Here is a 14229-nt window from a genome sequence, read left to right on the forward strand (position 1 = left end):
TCTTTTGCATGTGGGGTGGAATGGTGGACCTCCTTGCTGATTCACCTCCCAAGCTAGCGTAGGTAATCCTATTTTGGTGACATAGCTGCCTCAGTCACCTATGCTATTGTAAGTAACCTCTCACCCACGTTCCTGCTAGTGATTCTAACAAAGGCATTGGTTCACTAAGTCAGACATCATTGGCAATTGTTTCTTTGGTTCAATCGCTGCCTTATCGGGTGTGAATAGGTGTTTATTCACGTCACCTCAGCAAAGCCATGCAAGCACACTGCATGGGCCTTGCCTCAGGGAGGAATCCACACAGACACCTCTTCTGGTCTTGACCGTCTGTGTGGATTATCTCTTTGCCAGATTGTGCTGAAAACCTAGATACCTTTGTAACGCTTTGGCTGTTCTTAACACGGTCTGGTGGAAATACCAGTATCCAGTGTTGACCTGGATCCCAGTGGGGCCCGCTGTCTGCACTGTGTTTCCAGAGTCTCTTCTGAGGGGGCGAAATAGAGGGAGAGAGCAAGAATCTGGAAGCTGGTGCAATTTCCTGTTGAAAACAGGTGGAAACAACAGCTAGGTGCTACCTTATCCTTTCTGAGGGTCACAGGTCTGGAGTTCTTGGGTGCTGCCAGCCATGTTTTCATCCTGGAAATCCTGGAATGAGGTGAAATCACATAGACAGCACACCACATGGCTGGCAGCTAGAGTCTGGGTTCCTTGACACCGGGCATGTAATTGTCATCATTGGAGATGTGCTATTGGTACCTACAGGGTAGCGAAAGGTTTATTTATCTCATCCATCCTTACTGAGCTGTGAGGGCCCGGCTCTAAGCCCCCTGGTTTGTGGGACCTTGCCTCAGCAGTGTAAGCTCAGTAACACACCATGGGAGAAAAACCCTACTCTGCTACAGTCTTTTGAACAAGGGGCCCTGCCCTGGCAGCACAAGGCCCTCATGGTAACACGGCGTCACAGTTACTAGGTACTAGTTACTAGGTACTAGTAACTGTACATGAACTAGGTACCCCTCCCTAACCGGCCTCTAATTCATGACCCTCCCATCTCCACCTCCCAAGTTCTGGGAGTACAGGTGTGCACTGCCACAGATGTCTTCAAAGAGCAGCTTTTGTCACTAGGAGATCCAAGTGACCCTGGGTTGGAATAGAGTCTCTCCTGTTGCACGAACACCTTTAAGTTCAGAGGCTGAAGGGTTTCTGATCCATATTCCTGCAGAGCTGGAAGGCTCCTCTGCCCAGCTGCTAAAACTTCAGGGCCGGCCTAGTTCCTGTTCTCAAAACAGGACTGCTGCACATTGGATAATTTATGAGACAACTTGTTTCTCACAGTTCTGCGAGCTGGGGAATCCAGAAGGTGGTGCTGGCATCCGGAGGGGGCCTCGGCACTCTACAAGAACGCCAGAGAAGGGCAAGTGTGCATGCACGCTACAGGGGAAATTGTGTCAAAGACTCAGTCTTTATCAGGGATCTGCTCCCATGATGACTCAGCCCACAAAACAGCAGTGATGCATTGTTTGCTGTCATGCCTTAAAGGACTCACCCCTTCATACTACAACATGTGTATGTGTGTGTTATATGTATGTGATATGTGTGCATGTGATATGTATATATGTGTGTGTGTGTGTGAAAGGCACCAGATGTCCTGTATCTGAACAAGGCAGCCCTGCCTGTGCTGCCTGACCCCTCTCCTCTGTCCCCTGCCTGCTCCACCTTCCCTATCTGTCCTACCTACCTTGCCTGTGCCCCCTGCCTGCCTTGTCTGTGTTAGTTTCTCCCTGGTACCCTGCACAATGCAGGCGTGGTTCCCCAGGCTCCTCTCCACGGGCTCCGGTGGCATGACCGCAGCCTTATGTTCCACTTGCACCTACGATAACGAGCTCAGCCCCGGAGCAAAAAGAGCGAGCCCCGACACTTGTTAAAAATGTGGGTGTGGGCTGTCTGCCCCCCTGAACCTCAGCGGTAGATAGCGCTTCTGCTCAGCAAAGCCTTCATCCAGGGAGGCAGCCCTTGGTGCTGAGCACAGATCCAGCTGATTACTGGCCGGGAAGACCTTACGTGAGTAGCGTTTCTTGTTTTCATGGTCAAATGGAGCTCAGAGTTAGTTCCTTTTGGGGAGTCAGGCTCATGCAATCCCCAGAGAGGGTTTCCTTGTGGGGGAGGGGGGCTCTCATCCACCGGAAATGACAGCAGTAACTCATCTCCCTGGCTCAGCTTTTGCAGGCAGAAGGCAATGACATCTGCCTTATTTACTTATTTATTCCCAGCTTTACAGCTCAGAGAGAATTGAGCGGATAGAACCTCCTGAATCCTAATGATGCTCCAAGCAGCCATCAGCCTGGTACAGACAGAGCCAACCTTCCCCATAGCTGGGTGTCTCCCCCTGGCTCTCCACAACCCCAAGTCTGGAAATCCAGGCTGTGGTTTTCCATTTGCTGTGCTGCTAATCGGGTTATTACTTTCAAATACAAGGTAATGAGTTTTCTAGAATTATCACTCAGAGGAACAGCACATTGGAGAATAAACCTCGGATGTTTCCAGAAAGCCACATGTATTCTAACAGCCAGCAATGGGAAAACTCAGCTAGGCAGTGGTGGCGCAGGCCTTTAATCCCAGCACTTGGGAGGCAGAGGCAGGTGGATCTCTGAGTTTGAGGCCAGCCTGGTCTACAGAGTGAGTTCTAGGACAGCCAAGACTACACAGAGAAACCCTGTCTCAAAAAAAAAAAAAAAAAAAAGGTAATGAAACAACGTGAAAACTCAGCTACAGAATATTCAGGGTAGGTGGAAGACTTGGCTCAACTCTGAGACCAGGTGATTTAGTGGACCTTGGAGGATGGGAGCCATTTTAGGAGTTCATTGCACTCTTAGGGGACAAATCTGTGACTGCTAGTGGTCTCTAAGATGTGGGAGACTAAAGATGGCTCATCTCAAACCTTCCAAAAAATGTAGCTCAACCCCACCCTTTTATTTTCATATACAGATTTTTTTTGAGTAGCCCTGGCTATCCTGGAACTCTATAGACCGAGCTGGCCTCAAATTCTCAGAGATCCACCTGTCTCAGCCTCCTGAGTGCTGGGCTGAAAGGCATGTGCCACCGCCTGGCTGAACCAGGCATTTTTTTTATTTTTATTTTATTTTATTTTTTTACCTCTCCTGGGCAGAGAGTGTGGTACACAGGCAGGGACAGCTTATGCCGTGGGATCCACTGTCCTCTGTCCGAAGGTACTCAGTTTTGGGGTATGGTAAGTAGGGGTTATATGTGGCCTGCCTTTCACTCACCACACAGTACCCAGGGTGCTTTGTCTGTTCAAGACCAGCTCCATTATGCTCTTCATAGCTGACTTTAGAACAAGGGTGGAGGGCCGGGGGTGGGGTGGGAGTGGGCCTGGATACCACCATCACGTCCTTGCCTTCCTGATATGCTGTGTTCTCGCAGCTGTGTTCACTGGCTCACAGACCTTCCCCAATCTCTTCCTGCAGCCGTGCTCCGTCATTCCAGCTAGCTCCTGAAGCGGCTGCTCTAGTCAGATCTCATCCTGCTGCCTGGAGCACAGTGAAGATCATGCTGACCAAGCAGCCTCAGGGTCTGCCTAGAAGAGACATGAGTGGTGGGGGTCCTCACCTCTGCTCTCGGCAACCATGCTGAAGATGTGACGTGCAGTTCTGCTCAGACTCCATCTTCACAGAGCCTCCACGTAACTGGCTGTTACAGCGGGGCTGCTTTCTCCCAAACATCCACCATTATGAAGCCGTTGCCATGGTGACTTACAGATCACTTTAGCCTACAGTCCTGGCAATGGAGCTGAGGCTGCTACTTTTCCTGTGGAAAGGGGCATGAGGTGGATTGTCACCATTCCATCCTGTCACCCCACTGTGTAAGCTATTGGCAGGTGTTAGGGTACCTAAGAGGTAGAAGGGTGGCTGGGAACAGGGACTTGTCAGTGACTTGGCTTTCTCTGAGTTGTCACCCTCTTCAGGAGGGCTTTTTGGTGCTGTAAGCTGTCCTCCTGTAAATAACCATTTATCCGTGCTCCTATGAATAGCCCAGGGTTCTAGTTTGCTTCCCTGAAGCTGTGATAAAACACTGACCAAAGCAACCTGGAGGAAGGAAGTTTGCCTTACAGGTCACAGTCCATCATCAAAAAAAGCCAAGGCAGGAACTCGAGACAGGAGCTGAAGCAGAGGCTGAGGAGGAATGTTGCCTACTGGCTTGCTGCCCATGGCTTGCTCACTCTGCTTTCTTAAACAGCATCAGGACCTCCGTCCCAGTGAGAGTACCACCCACAGTGGCTGGACCCTCCCACATCAAATCAGATATCAAGAAAATGCCCCAGAAGCCAATCTGATGGAGACAATTCCTCAACTGAGTTTCCCTCTTCCCAGGTGTATCAAATTGATGAAAACTATGACACCCAAATAAATTCATTGGTTCACCAAGCTGAAGTTGAATGGGGTCCTTCCTGAGCCTGCCAGCCCTTCTCTGAGGTGCGTAGATGGTTCTCTACCTCTCTCACGTGACACTGGCAGGAATAGAGTCACACTGTGCTCTTCTTCTAACCTGCTGGGCTAGAAAGGCCGGCTACGCCCTTTGCTCCCGTCAAGTGATGCGTACAGTAGGTGCTTGAGCAATCATCTCATCTCAGATGAATTCAGTGATCAAATACCCTCACATATCATTGCCTTGCTAGCTCCTCTCTTCCGGTCTCCCCATAAATAACTCAGTAGCTTTTTTTTCCTTTCTCCTCTCCCAAACCATGGCCTAAGGGCTCATACTCCTGCACACTCTTGTGTTTCTCTGTGCGTGTGTCTGTGCATGTGTGCGTCTGCGCGTGCATGTTTGTGTGTGCATGTGTACATATGTCTGTGTGTGTGTGTGTGTGTGTGTGTGTGTCTGTGTCTGTCTGTGTGTGTGTGTGTGTGTGTCTGTGTCTGTCTGTGTGTGTGTGTGTGTGTGTGTCTGTGTCTGTGTGTGTGTGTGTGTGTGTGTCTGTGTCTGTCCGTGTGTGTGTGTGTGTGTGTCTGTGTGTGTGTGTCTGTGTGTGTGTGTGTGTGTGTGTGTGTGTCTGTGTCTGTGTCTGTCTGTCTGTGTGTGTGTGTGTGTGTGTGTCCGTGTGTGTGTGTGTCCGTGTGTGTGTGTGTCCGTGTGTGTGTGTGTGTGTGTGTGTCTGTGTCTGTCCGTGTGTGTGTGTGTGTACATATGTGTGTGTGTGTCTGTGTGTGTGTGTGTGTGTGTATGTACAGGTACAAAATGTAGAAGTCTGGAGCAACTTGCAGGAGTCCATTCTCTTCTCCCGACATCCGGCACCTTTCTTATGAGCACACACACATGCCATACCACACCCATGAGCACATGCCTGGCCTCCTTGTGTGGTAGGACCCTGGCCTCTAGGCTCTGGCGCCTGAATCTCAGCACCTGGGGCTTCTGTACTCGATCCTGCCTCCTTGACTCACACCCTGGGGTGTCTCGGTCCTCCATTGCTCTCTCACTCCAGGCTTTGGCCGTTTCCTAACGCTGTCCTTGATCTCAGAGTCCCAACAGGGTTGTTGCTTGCCAGCCTGTCGGCCTCACGCCTTTGCTTTTTTTTTTTTCCTGACATTTTCCTCTTTGATATACGGCCCTGTCAGCAGGAAAGCGTGAGGAGGGGCCTCCCGGCGAGCAGCCTGGCAGGCTGAATCCAGTCTTTATACTTCTGTCCACACAGCCTTATCAGCTGGGCTCGTAGCATGCGCCCGACGAGGTTGTCAAGGAGATAACAGGAAATGATGTCTATCGGGAGAATTGGATAGTCACCCGATTGTCGTTTGGTGGCATTCTGTACAAGATGAGCTAGACAGTCCACGAGGAATCACTACAAGCAGGAAGGAGACTGACCTATATGTACAAGGTCATGTGGCCAGCTGTCGGCAGACCCGTGACTAAATGTCTCCTCACTTCATGTCTTGGCTGGGGTTTTTCTTAGAGCTCCCATCTTTGGACAAGAAAAGTCAAGTGGTACATCCTGAGAAAACGTTGAGGCTCCTGAGGACCAAACTGGAAGCTTCTGTGCCCCTAGCTTACCAGCTCACTGCCTGAGAACACAGCAGTGAGTCAGCCATCTTTCTGGCCCCAGCAGAGTTTCCAGCTCCCTAGGAGATTTCTAAGTAGTGGAGTGGAAGAAAATGAGCTGTCATCTCCGAATCGCTGACAGCGGAAGGACGTACCTGCCCTCCGCCGTTCTGCTGGAGAGGCAAGCGCTGTCGGACAGACGCACAAATTGAATTACAAATCCAGAGATGCCGGCATGTCGATAAGTACAAAGGCACACAGGACTCTCGCACGCGCAGAAACCTGTCAGGCATTAGGCCGTGGCTGGAGGGCCTCAGAATCAGTGGACCCTCACACTCAGTGTAAGATAAGGGGCTGGTACTTTCCGTGGCTGTGTTCCCATTCTCAAGTACCCCTGTGCCCACCCACGTGCTGTCACGCTGGCCTGTGCGTGGGGGAACAAGAACAGGAGTGAATACTAAATCTTGGCTTAAGCAGCACGTAGGTGTCCCAGACACACGCACACACACTCACGCACACACATACACTTCCCAGACGGGCAGCCGAAGGGCATGGGGACCAGCCTCAGGGTTAGCTGAGCATCAGTGGTCCTGCTCAGGGGTGGTGCGTGTTGTCATGGAGACAAGAACAGAAGATGTTGAGTTTGGAGGCAGGCATCATGTGTGGGCAGCTAGGCACCACAGAGGCACAGATCTCAAGGAGAGGGGGCGGGGAGCCGAGGCTTCGAGCTGGGAAGTGGGCTCTGGGGCGGGATTCTGAGTTAACCTCAGAATGAGGAGTCTGCTGTCACATGGTACTGTGGCAAACCCTTGCCTGGCAACTGTGCCGAGGCCACAGCCAAAGCAAAGCCCACTAGCAAGGGCAGAGAAGAGGTGGAAAGTTGAAAATGCCAACTGTTTCAGGGATGACAGGTGTGCTACTAATTCGCAGGAAAAAAAAAAAATTAGCTGCCCCAAATCTAAAGTCATCCTAGGCGAGGAGTAGAATGAAAATTCAAATCCCTGCTGTGGTCAGGTCTGTGGGCTGTAACCCTGAGTTGCTCCCAAGTTTAGGGTGCTTATGGCCTGGTTGATGGTAGCCGTGGTGATGGGCAGGGTTCCAGAGTCCCCACTCTTGGTCACTGAACCCAGCTAGCTACCTCTCCTGACTGCACGGTGCCTCCAGGAAGGAGCCTGGCTCGTCCTGAGTGCCCACTCTCCTGTCTAGAGGTGGTTTATCCTGGACCATGGGCTCCAGCTTGCCTGCTTCCGCCCTGGCTCGAGTGTGGCCCTAGTCACTTGTTCCCACCTTGACTGCATTCAGTGAACAAATAGGCAGCGCTGGGCACCAGGGTGCTGGACCCTCGATCCTCCCACCTAGTTCTGTGCACACCAAATGCTTGAGATCTGCTTCTGTGTCTGGGTTCAAGCCTGGCAAAATAATGATCTAGGTCACCAAGGGGCCGGGTTCAAATCCTGTTTGTGCCTCTCACTGGCTGGGTGTCCTGGAGAAAGCCCTGTGGCCTCTCTGAGGCTTGTTCCTAGGACTTATGATCTCAGACCTTAAACTTCTCCAGGCTGGTGAACCTGAGGCTGACAGAGCTGGGGAGCTGATGCTCTTCTTCCACGCAGCCTTTTCCCTTCCCCCACCTCTCCAGTGCTCCCTTCGGAGGGCTCTGGGCCTCCAGGATGGGAAAAGGCCCAGGGTGGTGTGGTCAGTTGGGTGCTGGTGGCTATGTGGGGAAATTGAGGAAGCCGTAGGGCAAGGCATGGGCCCCTCTACCCAGAGAGGTCTTAGGAAACAGGAGGGCCCACTGTAGGCCCTGAGGCCTTTGTGGGTGTGGAAGGAGGCAAAGTGTTCAGTGCTCTGACTGCAATCTCTCCAGGTTTCTTGGAAATGTTTCCTCTGACAGAAAGAGGAAAAAAAAAATCTGTTGCTATGGCAACCTAATGTCTTTCCCCTCCCAAGCTGAGTCCTCAAGGGGAAATAATCTAGCAGTACCAAGGATGTGCGATTGGACAGACTGAACAGGGCTTCTCGGGCCCAGGTCTTGACTCAATCACTAACCCTCCCTCCCAGGACAGTGAAGGCTGGTTACCATTTTTAGACGCAGTCATTCGTTTCCTCAACAAACACTGACTGGGACTCTGCCCAGGGTGCTGTGTGGCGCCTGAGGAGGCAGGAGGCTGCGTAATTTGATCCAGGACTTGGGAGAAGCGAGTACTCTCACCAGATTGGGAGGCTGTGCAAGCCTGGGGGGAAAGATGGGAAGGCTTCCTGGAGGAAGCCCGATTTAGCTGGGTCTTCGGGCTTCTCTGACTACCAGAAGCTCTTAGAAACACTCTAGCCCTGTCCATGTTTCAGAGGAGAGCACTGACACCCCGAGCAGACAAATGACCTGTCAGGGAGAAGCACGTTAGTGACAGCCCCCCGGGGGGGTCGGTAATGGGCGTAAAATGAGAGGCGCTTTTATATCTGACCTGAATAAATAATTTACTTCTGGATTTTTAATAATTTAAAAGCCTTCATTTCATCTGTGTCTCATCAAAAATAGAAACATTGGCTACTCTTTCTAGATTTCTCTTAAGGTTGCTAGTGGGTACAAAGGCCAGAGTGGGGGTCGCTGGAGGGTTTTGGCTCCAGGACGGAGGCTAGGGACATTTGGTTGGAGAAGGAGCAAACAGCCTTCCTCTTAGACCCTCTGATGCCCTGTCCCCCTCCCTTAGGGTCATTCTGTGTCCACTCAGTCCTCAGCCAGAGGTCAGTCCACTGAGATTCCTCTGTATTAGGGCTCTCTGCAGGAACGGAACTGAGAAACTACAGAGAGGGGCTTTATTACACTGGCTCATGGGATAGAGTTTGGGTAGCCCAGCACGGTTGTCTCACACCAGGCAGGCCGAGAATCCAGCAGTCATTCAGTCCAGAAGGCTGAATGCTGCAACAGTCCCAAGATGGCTCAAAAGCCCAGAGGATTCCTGGTCTCCAAACCCAAAGCAGCTGGTTCTAGAATCATTGAAAGCGAGGCTGCAGCAACAGGATAGATGGACTTGCCAGCTGGAGTAAGAGCAAGCCGGCAAAACAAGAAGTTTCCTTTCTCCATGTCCTTTTATGGGACTGCCAGTCAAGGCGGCATCCATGTTTAGGGTGGGTCTTCCCTGCTTCAGATAATCCCTCACAGGAGTGGCCAGTGTCCCTCACAGGGGTGCCCAGCAGCTTGTGTCTTAGTTGATTACAGGTGCAGCCAACTTGACAACCGAGATTAGCCATCACACCCCCCAACACTTGGAAGCCTCCCTATCACCAAGGTCCTTTCCTGAACTAATAGGATCGTGACCCCCACTTCCTAGAGTCGTTCAATGAATTCAGCAAATCCACGTCTTCACGTTTCTGGCCCAGGCTCCCAGTCTGATATACAGTGGGCCTACAACCTAGAGGAATTTCTTCTTGGGTTCTAGCCTTGGATAAAAGTGGAGCACAAACTGCTGAGAGGCACTAGAAGGAGCAAGAATAGAGAACTGGGGGGCTGAGACAGGGGCCCACACTTCTCCTCAGGAGTTCTGGAAGTTTTCAAAAATGGACTAGCTCCCCAGAATACCACTCACTCCTTCCCCTCGCTCTTCTGCGTGTCCTCTTAGAGCTCATGGATCTCATGGGGACCAGCTTCCTCCTCACTGGGAGCAAACCATGAAAATATTAGGACAAGGCCCCTATCCTTCACACAAGCCTGGCACCAGGCAAACTTCCAGGAAATGCTGCCACTGCCATCCTCGGTCCCCGCTGTCCCTTCTTGGGCCTGGAGCCTGGCTCTAGGCAATGTGCATCCTCGTGGCATCAACTACAATGATACACAAGCCAGACAACATCCAGCACAGCCTGGGTATCTCCTCCTCTCTCTACAGACTCCACCCTGAGCACTAGCGTCTCCAAGGAAGCAGTCAAGCTCCAGACTCAAAGCTTTTCATACCCATGATGCTCAGGTGCTAACCTCCAGAGAGTTCTATGTCTTCATGGTGGTTTCTATCACATTGACCACCCCACCCCCGCCCACAGCCACAAATGGTCCAGAGAGATAAGTATTATTTTATTTTTATTTTATGTGTATGGGCATTTTGCTTGAATAAATGTCCATGGACCATGTGCATGCAATGCCCATGAAGACCAGAAGAGGGTGTCAAGTCCTTTGCAACTGGAGTTACAGACAGTTGAGAGCTGCCATGTGAGTGCTAGGAATCGAACCTGGGTCCTCTGGAAGATCAGCCAGTACTCTTAACTGCTGAGCTATCTCTCAGTCCAGGTACTATTTTTTAATGAATCCACTGAGCTAAGAAGTAACAGGGTCAGAGCAGGACTCCAGGCCATTCCAAATCCCACGCCCCCCCCCCCTTTTCCCTGCCTCAGTGATCTCCTTGGATCTGGACTACTCCTGGGAAGGGTCATGCCCTACTTTCTAGGCAAGGGCATCTAGAAAAGCCAGGCATCCAGCTGAGGTTTGCTGCCTTTTTGGGTTTCTTGGCTCATAGATGCTTCACTCCATGTGTGAGACACACACACACACACACACACTCACACGGTGGGGGGAGGGGGAGAGAGAGAACAGTCACACTGGTTTAAAGGCCACCCTACTCAGGTCTGACCTCATTTTAGCTAATTTTACCTGCTGTGATCATAGTTCCAGATAAGGTCCTGTGACTAACTGCCTCCACTCCTGCCACTATGAGAGTCTGCATCCTAGAACTGTGAGCCAAAATAAACCCCTCCTCCATCTTGTTGCTTCCGTCAGGTGTTTTGTCATAGCAATGGAAAAAAGTAATGATACAATGTACCCCTGTAAAAGAGCAGTCTACCCTTCTAGACCAGAGACTCAGCTGCCCGTTGGTGTACTTTTACTTATTTCTCTTTGTAGTCCTGGCTGTCCTGGAACTTGCTATGTAGACCAGACTGGTCTTGAACTCACAGAGATCTTCCTGCCTTTGCCTCCCAAGAGTCAAGGCGTATGGTGCCACATTTGGTTTCTTTGGTTTTTAACCGTGGCGGACACACAGGACTGGTTTGGAAACGTAGACTTTTTACTTGGTAACTGTGTGTTTAGACATTTCCTTTTCATCCAACTCTTTCCTCTAGAGCAGCACCTTCCTAATGCTGCGACCCTTTAATACAGTTTCTTATGTTGTGGTTATTCCATTGCTACTTTCTAACTGTTATATTGTTATCGTTCTAAATTTAATGTAAATATCTCTGTTTTCTGATGGTCTTATATGACCCCTGTGAAAAGATCATTTGACACCCACCCCCAAAGAGGTCATGACCCACTTTGAGAACAGGTTGAGAACCACTGTTCTGGAGGGCCATCACTGCTGTCATCTTGAATCAAAATAGCTGTGGCCGGCCACTCAGAATCCTCCCAAGATGAGGTGAGGCGTCAGGGAGCAATCCCCATGCTGCTCTTCCCCTCCCCAAGGTTATATGGAGGTGAAAGTTGCCTGGGATGGAGTCCAGTGAGGCACTTTGGTGAATCATTACCCACGCTGTGCTGGAGTGGGGCTCCCAGGAATGCAGCTGCTCTGGTTCACCCCAACCCTGTCAGTAACCCCAGAAAACTCACTGGTTCACCAAGCTAGACTTGGATGGAGGCATTGCTTTGATTTGTCAGTGCCTTGTCTGAGGTGAAGTGTTTCCCCAGGAAAACAGCATACAGCTGCTCCGAGGAGAGGCCATGTTGCACATCTGGACCAGTGGTGGCAAGTTCACACTGGTCCCGGGAGGGAGCATGCTCCCAGATCAAGACGGCAGCCCCACCTGAAAACCTGCACACCCAGCACTGGGCATGTGCACCTTCTCTGGCTTAACCCTCCCCTGAAAATGAGGTCATGTATTCCTTCCTCAGTGCAAAACAAGTGGGCTGAGTGAGAATGGGTCCCTTTCATGCAAGGGACCCCAGCCAATGTACAGAGGGAGACTATAGAGAGTTTGGACAAAGGACTGAGGAACTCACCTGCATTGTATCTTGGGGCACCCCTTTGCCTTTCTTTGTGACAGGAACGAGTTCATAGGGGGAGAGGGGAATAAGAGGAGAGCTCAGAGACACCACCCCAAGGACCAGCCTACCATCCCGCAGCCCCAGGACCACAGGGGATGAACTGAGATTCTAGATGAAAACCTGCCATCCCGACCAAACTAGAGAGGTCAGAGCAACATCTCAGTGCCTCTTATGTCAGTGTCTCAGAGTGAGGGCAAGGTAGACCACCTCCATTGCCGCACCCTCTCATGGAGTTGTTGAGATGATCGAGTGAGGTATCCTCTGAGCAATGCCTGGAAGATAGTAAAGTAGCTTTGGGTGGGGACACAGGCCGGTGACACTGTTCAGAAGAAGCCATTATGATAATTGGCAAGAACCCTGAGGCTGGCAGAGGGGACCAGTGGCCTAAGCTACATGGCACTTAGGATCGGTGCCACCAGGGGTTTCCAGGTCTGTCTTCCAGGGATGGCTGGGCCGGCCCCTCTTCTGGGCCAGCAGCTGCAGGTCTTATGGGGGGGGGGGCGACCCATTTCACACAGTAGAGAGGCCCCAAATATAGCACCCCAGGAAAAGGACACGTGATGTGGGAGGTGTTTGGGGACACAGCTTGTAGACAACAGCTCTGGCAAGGCCTGGGCAGCCTCAGAAGGTTGCAGCAAGGGTGAGGATGGTACCTGCGTGACAAACAGTAAAAGGAGGAGAGCAAACACAGAGCCTTCCCTCAGTTTCCCGGGGAAGGCACAAGTCAGGGTCTTGCTGAGTCAGCACAGCGTAATTTTGCAAATCCCTGGGTCACAGAGCCATGGAGATGCAGCCCGGGGCAGCACAGACTTGCAGGATCACTCAATCACGTTCCCAGCAGGTGCTCCTTAAGTCCGGGCCAGTGTCACAGTAGGAAGGGTCACCGTGTAGGTGCCACAGCAGAGCAGGCTGAAGCATAGAACACGGACCTGGCAGGGGTCCCCATTGGTCAGGGGCCCAGCTGTCTACGTAGACTCATGGCTTCAACACACAATGGATGCTTCTGTGGTTTGCAGCCACCTAGGCAGGCTCTCCCTGCTGCAGTTCCATTATACCTGGTCCTCATCACTGGACCACAACAACAGCCGCCTCCACCACTCAGGAGCCAGGATGCGAGGGCCACGCCCAGGTGGGAACTGCAAGTCTCACTGCCAGAGATAAAACAAGGAGCTTTGTGCACTTCTGCTTTCTTAATGGGGTCTGGGCAGACATGAAAGGGGCCAGTGACAAAACACAAAATAGAACTCTTGCCAGAATTAGAACCTGACTTTATTTAGGGTAAGTCCTAGTGAGATGGCGCCTTAGTGCTGGCTCTGAACAGATGAATTTTGCAGTAAAGAAGAGGTAAAAGGAGTTCCAGCACAACAGCCCTGTGACTTGTTAAGAGACAGCCTCCCCCCCCCAATAACTCAAATGAGACCCCTTACTTCCTGCTTCATATCAGCTCCGGCTCTTCCTCCCCTTTGTCCTCTGAGTGCAGTCACAGGGGGAAAGATGTTACAGGGAGACATGGCATTCCCAGACAGCATCTTTAGAGTCAACCAAGCAAATGTAGTCATCCCAGATGGGAGGGAGTGGTCAATGAGTAGGCCTGATGGTTAGTATCTGAGGTGGTTTGAATAAGAATGGTGTCCGTAGGCTCATATATGTGAATGCTTAGTCACCGGAGAGTGGCACAATTTGAAAGGATTAAAAGGATCAGGAGGCATGGCTTTGTCGGAGGAAGTGTGCCACTGGGGTTGGCTTTGAGGTTTCAAAAGCTCACCACAAGCTCAGAATATCTCTCTGAATGGATCAGGATGGCCAGTGGATCCAAATATAAATTCTCAGCTGCTGCTCCAGCATCACGTCCACTTATGTGCCTCCGTGGTCTCTACCATGATGATAACGGACTAAACCACCAAAACCGTAAGCCAGGCTCAATTAAATGTTTTCTTTCCTAAGAGTTGCCTTGGTCATGGTGTCTCTTCACAGCAATAGAACAGTGACTAAGACAGGATTGACTGTTAACCTGACACGATCTAGAATCACCTGTATACAGATCTCTGGGCATCTCTGTGAGGGGGGTTCTCGACCTGGTTAATCTAGTGTAAGAAGAGACACCCTAAAAGCGAGCAGCGCCATCCTCTTCCTGACAAGAGGCGCAATGCCACCGGCTGTCT

General features: G+C 51.2%; 1 long non-coding RNA gene across 1 annotated transcript; it reads left to right on the plus strand.

Annotated features, from left to right (window-relative positions):
- The first annotated feature begins 1284 nt into the window (after positions 1 to 1284).
- LOC132647033 (uncharacterized) lies at positions 1285 to 4436 on the plus strand. The gene is made up of 3 exons (XR_009585321.1): positions 1285 to 2061; positions 3486 to 3880; positions 4255 to 4436. It is a non-coding gene; the product is annotated as an uncharacterized LOC132647033 (long non-coding RNA).
- Positions 4437 to 14229: the final 9793 nt, after the last annotated feature.

This window comes from Meriones unguiculatus, chromosome 1 (assembly GCF_030254825.1).
Source record: "Meriones unguiculatus strain TT.TT164.6M chromosome 1, Bangor_MerUng_6.1, whole genome shotgun sequence".
Taxonomy (NCBI): domain Eukaryota; kingdom Metazoa; phylum Chordata; class Mammalia; order Rodentia; family Muridae; genus Meriones; species Meriones unguiculatus.